Raw genomic sequence first — 6,328 nt, 5'->3', positions numbered from 1 at the left:
GTCAGCTGTCTCCCAGCATCCCCTGCCAGTTCCATGCTATTGCTCTTCTACTCTCATTTAAAGCCCGGCTCCAGCTGCATGGCTCATTGCCCTCACCTTTTGTTGCTGTCATTGACCCCGGCCCCCACCAGCTGAGGACTCTCCCCACTCACCGCTGCATTAACTCCCACCACTATCCTGAGACAAATTGCTGAGGCCAACCCATCTGGCACGCTCGCCTCCCCCAACTTTGTCCTGATCACTTCAAATAACCTACTCTCCTTGTCAAGGCCACAACTGGACCCTTACTGGCGTGGCTCTGCCTTCCCAAAATTAAACTTCAACATCCCACTTGGACCATGACCTTGCCAGCTCTCTTCTAGTTCTCCTACTTCTCCACTCCTTGACCTCACTGAGTACCAGCACGTCCACCCTTTTATGGCCTCATGGTGTATCTTCCCTCCCCCTCAACCCCGGGGCTCAATCCTTTGAAACCCAAGCGAGACCTCTGGTCAATATCTTAGATGATTTCTCATCAGCCTCCTCAATACCCTTGCTCCCCTTTCCTTCTGCTCATAAGTCCTGGAGAACCCTGACCCTGAGTCAGTTCTACAACCTGTCTGCCCTGCTTTGAAGGCTGGATTTCTGAGTCCTGGTAGAGAAAATTGTACACGCTGGCACAAGTCAGTCTTTTGCAAGGTTCATTAAGGGCTATTGCAAATCTGCCTCATTCTCCCCAACCCCTCAGCAGATAGCCTTCCTCCTACTTCACTGAGAAAATCAAAGCCAGGAACTCCCTCCGCTTCTCAACCCCCCCTTCTCTCATAAATATAGTCACAGATTACCCACCTTGAATCCTTCCTATGGTCTCCAGCTTCAAAAGATGTTGCATTCCCTGTTCAGAATCAGCCTTTTCCCTTGGGTCTGAATTTTTGTCTTCCATGTCCTCTCCATCTCTGACATTTCTAATCCTTTCTTTTATTGTTGTATCGCTTCTCGGCCTTTTGGCTAAGATCAAGTGTAGTATCTTTTATTGGTGTATCAGTCAGGGTCCACTCAGGAGACAGAAACCACACCCTAATGTGAACAGGGAAATTTTAATATAATTATTAACTGTGCCAGGGGATTACCTTCCAAAGAGAAAGAGAGAACTCTATAAAAGACACATTGCCCAATATGGGGAGCAACTTCTACCTCTGGGGATGAGACAGAGTGTCCAGAGAAGAAATAAATGTGGAAAAGGCCCCAATCCCCAGGGCCTTAACCTATGTTGCAAAGGGATGACAGATAGACTGGCTGAGATTGTGTGCCAACAGAATTCAGCAAGAAGCCACCCACCCTCTGGGGTACTTGAAGAAGCCATCTGCATGGAGGGTCTGTGCAGCAGAACTTGCTGAGACCACCACACACAGCCCAGAAAGCTACCTGGGGTGCCAAAGGACATCCTTGGTGAGGTGCTTCTGGGAAAACACCTGTAAGGATGCCACACTCTGGTACGCTGAGAGAAGCTATCCGTAGGGAGGGGCCCCCAGGTATAGCAGGTTGCCACGCTTGCAGCTGGCCACCATATGTTGCTGATGTTCAGCCACAGGAGGCTGCCAAGAGAAGCACATGGAAGCCAAGAAGAAAAGCTCTTTTCTCCCAGTGTCCCTTCAGCACCCTTCATTAACAAAGCTTAACATTGTGCCAGCTGGTGAAAGAGGAATGTTTACAGGGTCCAGCTCTACGACCACAGAGCAGGCAATGCAGGGTATATTTGGAGTGGAGAGGCAATACATTGATTAACTGACATATTGGTATCTTCCACTTTCCTTTCTTTACCAGCCTCTTTCACTCCTCAGCCTATAAACATGTGCAAGTATTATCAATTAAACACACACACACACACACACACACACACACACACACACACACAATCTCCAGGTTCTATACTCCCCACTGGTTGTGACAATGTCTTTGTCATTTCCTTTTAAGCCAAGCTTCTAGAAAATGTAGTCCTCACTGATTGTTTTCTTTCTTCTATTTTCTTGTCACCTCCATTTCTCTTTTAACCTGGCTCTCACTACCACTATTCACAAAAATTTCTATAACTAAACTCATCAATGAAATTCAAAGAATAATTTGTATCCTTATCTTTTTTTATTTGACATTTGAGCACTTTACAGTGATAACTACTATCTCTTTCCTTGGATTCTGTGACATTCCTTTTTTTTTTTTAAAGATTTTATTTATTTATTTGAGAGAGAGAGAGAGAGAGAGAATGAGAGATAGAAAGCACGAGAGGGAAGAGAGTCAGAGGGTCAGAGGGAGAAGCAGACTCCCTGCTGAGCAGGGAGCCCGATGCGCGACTCGATCCCAGGACTCCAGAATCATGACCTGAGCCGAAGGCAGTCGCTTAACCAACTGAGCCACCCAGGCGCCCCTGTGACATTCCTTTGGCAGATGTATTATTTGCTCAAAATTTTCTTCTCTTCCACCCTTGCCATGGGTCACTGTGGGCAGAGTATTCTTCCCTTCCCCAGTTTACTTTGGACTTGGCTATGCGACTTGCATTGGTCAACGACACGGGAATTGAACCGACAATGTGGTCAGTTCCAAAAAGAGACTTTTTCACTGCCCTCTTGCACTCTAGTCCTCAGCCATGTGAAAAGGGTGCCCACCATCACCGCTCTCTACCAGCCTGAGCCCCAGAATAAAAAACACAAAAAGCAGACCTGAATACAATCCACAGCCTGGATCTGCGCTGTCAGAGCCTGGTCGTAAAGCCATAAACATGCAATAAATGTGTTATTGCAAGTCATTAAGATTGTAGGATTTGGCAATGCAGGAAAAGTGAATTAATCTGTACATAGATTAAAAAAAAGAGAGAGAGAGAAACACAAACTGACAATATCAGGAATAATAGAAGAAACCACTGCAAATTCTATTAATATTAAAAGGATATGATTTAAATATCTTATAATTTTTTTGTCAGTTACACTTCAATAAAGCTGGGGGGGGAGATATGAAGTGTACAAATTCCTTGCAAGACAAATTACCAAAGCTGTCACAAGAGAAATAGAAAATAGGAATAGCCCTTTTCTATTAAATAAATTGAATTTTTAATTTAAAAACTTTCCACAAGGAAAACCCCAGGCCTAACAGCTTCACTGATGAATTCTACTTATCACTGAGGGGAGAAAGGATACCAATCAAACTCAAATTCTTATGGAAAGTAAAATAGGAATGAATTATTACCAACTCATTTTATGAAGCCAGTATTACCCCAATATCAAAACCTGACAAACACACTACAAGGAAATAAAATTGGGCCAATATTTCTCATGACTGTCTATGCAAAATCCCCAATAAAACATTAGTAAATAGAATACATAAATTTAAAGAAAGGATTTTTAAGGGGATAATACATCACAATCAAGTGGAGTTTATCTCAGGACTGCAAGACTGATTTAGTGATAATTGACCACTACAATTTACCACATTAAGAGAATAAAGGAGAAAAAATTATCATCTGAACTGATGCAGAAAAAGCATTTGATAAAATTCAATATCCATTCATTGTGAGACTCTCAGCAAATTAGGAATAGAAGAAAACTTTTTAGCCCAAAAGACACCTACAAAAAGCTTAGAGCTAGCATCATACTTAATGATGAAAGACTGAATTCTTTCCTCTCTCAAGATCAAGATCAAGGCAAGGAGGTTTGCCTTTTCCACCTCCATTTAACATTGTAATACGGGACCTAACACAACAGTAAGGTATGGAGGGTGGGTTAGGGGAAGAGAGAGAACACAAATAGTCTGCAAAGGAAGAAAGAAAACTTTCTGTATTTACAGATGACATGACTGTGTACATAGAAATTCCTAAAGAATCTACCTCCACCCAATGTGAAAACTAATAAATAAATTAAGCAAGCTTACAGTATACAAAGCCAGATACCAAAAATCAACTGTTTTTCATAAACTATGAATAAATTATTGAAGAAAATTTAAACTTTAATGCCATTTGAAATTGTATCAGGACTTCAATTAGAATCAGATGGAGTAACAGGGACAAAATTTACTCTCCCACCTGAAACAACTAAAACACCAGACAAAATATATGAAATAACAGTTTTCAGACATTAGATATCAGGCAGCACAAGCAATGATCCCTAAGAGAGAGGAAACCAGCAAGATGAGCCCTATGATCACCCAGCCAGAGCCAACAAGATTCCCTTGGTTTGGGAGATCATGCTGGCAGTCCAAGGAGGTCAAGTCAGCCAGAGTTCACATGGAAGAGCATCAGAAATGAGAGTGCTGCACACAGAAAGAGAGCTCCAGAGATCTACAGAGGGTCTCCCTTGAGTCTTCAGCTTGAGTGCTGATCACACCTTCAAGTGAGGAAAATATCCGAAGCTGAAGGAAAAAAAAAAAACACCTGAAGGGAGTAAAGGGGAACATCCTCAGTGTTTGCCCACCAGCCAAATTTGAAAACCTCATAATTTACAGGTTATCAGGTGAGTATTCAGAAGGGTATTCAGTAGTGGGCAATTGGCCTTAGACAATAGACGGTTCTGGCCATACCTAACAAAGCAAACCTCAAAAGGACCAGTTTCCAATTAACTATGTCCCAGAACAATACTCAAGTACATTTATAGGAATACAAAAATATCCAGCACCCAAGAAGGTAAAATACATAATGTCTGGAATCCTATCAAAAATCACAAGACAAAAAAAAAAATCACAAGATATGCAAATAAGCAGAAAAATACAATCCATAATGAAAAAAACAATCAATCAATGAAAACTGTCCTGGAAATCACATACATGAGAGAATTGGTAGACGAAGATATTATAAGTTATTAAAACTCTTCCAGGGGCGCCTGGGTGGCTCAGTTCCGACTCTTGATTTTGGCTCAGATCATGACCTCGGGGTCATGAAATCAAGCCCTGCATGGGGTTCTGCACTCAGCAGGGAGTCTGCTTGATATTGTCTCCTTCTCCCTCTGCCCCCGCCCCCATGCTCTCTCTTTCTCTCTCTCTCTCTAAAATAAATGAATAAATCTTTAAAAAAAAAACAACTATATTCCATATAGTCAAGAAAGTAAAGGAAAGACTGAGCATCTGGAAAAAAAAAACGATCAGGGCATTAATGAAGTTGTGAGACACTTTAAATAACCTATTATATGTGCAAGTGGACCCTACAGGAAAAAAGAAAGAGGAGAATCTTTAAAATATATATATATATACATTTAATATTTGACCACACAATTCTACTCCTAGATATTTAACAAAAAAATGAAGAAATGTGGGTGCCTGGGTGGCTCAGTCGGTTAAGCATCTGCCTTCAGCTCAGGTCGTGATCCCAGGGTCCTGGCATTGAATCCCACATCGGGCTCCTTTCTCCATGGGGAGCCTGCTTCTCCCTCTGCCTCTCTCTCTCATTCTGTCTCTCATGAATAAATAAACAAAACCTTCAAAATGAAGAAATGATGACCAAAATCCTTCCACATTTTATGAAAATTCTAAGTCCACAGAAGAAACCACAAGCAAGAAACATGAAAAACCAAGGCATATAATAAAAGTGCATCAAAACATAAAATACTTAGGAATAAATTTAACAAAATATATGCAAAACATACATGGAAAAACTAGAAAACATTGGTGAGAGAATTATTTTTAAGTAGGCTCCACGCTTAGTGTGGAGCTCAGCACAGGGCTTGAACTCATGACCCAATCTGAGATCAAGAGTCAGCCACTCAACCAACTGAGCCACCCATGTGCCCCAAGGTGAGAGAAATTTTTAAACACCTTTAAAAATAGATGAGAAGGTAGAATATTGTTAAGACATCATGTCTTCCCAAAGTAACCCTTCCCAGCATAATTCTAGTAAAAATCCCAGCAGGCTTTATTTTGTAGACATTGACAAGCTGATTTTAAAATTCATATGGGGGGACGCCTGGGTGGTTCAGTCAGTTAAGTGGCTGCCTTCGGCCTGGGTCATGATCCTGGGGTCCTGGGATCGGGTCCCGCATCAGGCTCCTTGCTCAGCAGGGATCCTGCTTCTCCCTCTCTCTCCCTCTGCTTGTGCTCTCTCTGTCAAATAAATAAAATCTTTAAAAAATAAAAAAATAAAATAAAATTCATGTGGGATGCCTGGGTAGCTCAGTCGGTTAAGGTACAACTTTTGATGTCTGCTCAGGTCTTGATCTCAGGATCATGAGTTCAAGCCCTGCACTGGGCTCCACAATGGGCATGAAGCCTACTTAAAAAAAAAAAAAAAAAAAAATTTATACGGAAGTTCAAGGGACCTAGAATTGCCAAAACCATTCTGAAAAAAATAAATAACTTACATAACTTAACTTGAAGA

The 6,328-nt window shown here is 41.5% G+C and overlaps 1 pseudogene; it reads left to right on the top strand.

The window, feature by feature from the left end:
* Positions 1–967: 967 nt before the first annotated feature.
* LOC112824681 (U2 spliceosomal RNA) lies at positions 968–1,114 on the top strand (annotated as a pseudogene).
* Positions 1,115–6,328: the final 5,214 nt, after the last annotated feature.

This window comes from Callorhinus ursinus, unplaced genomic scaffold, assembly GCF_003265705.2.
Source record: "Callorhinus ursinus isolate GAN/ISIS: 27379988/994484 unplaced genomic scaffold, GSC_fseal_2.0 scaffold9, whole genome shotgun sequence".
Classification (NCBI taxonomy): Eukaryota; Metazoa; Chordata; class Mammalia; order Carnivora; family Otariidae; genus Callorhinus; species Callorhinus ursinus.
This window is presented reverse-complemented; position numbering and strand designations above follow the sequence as displayed.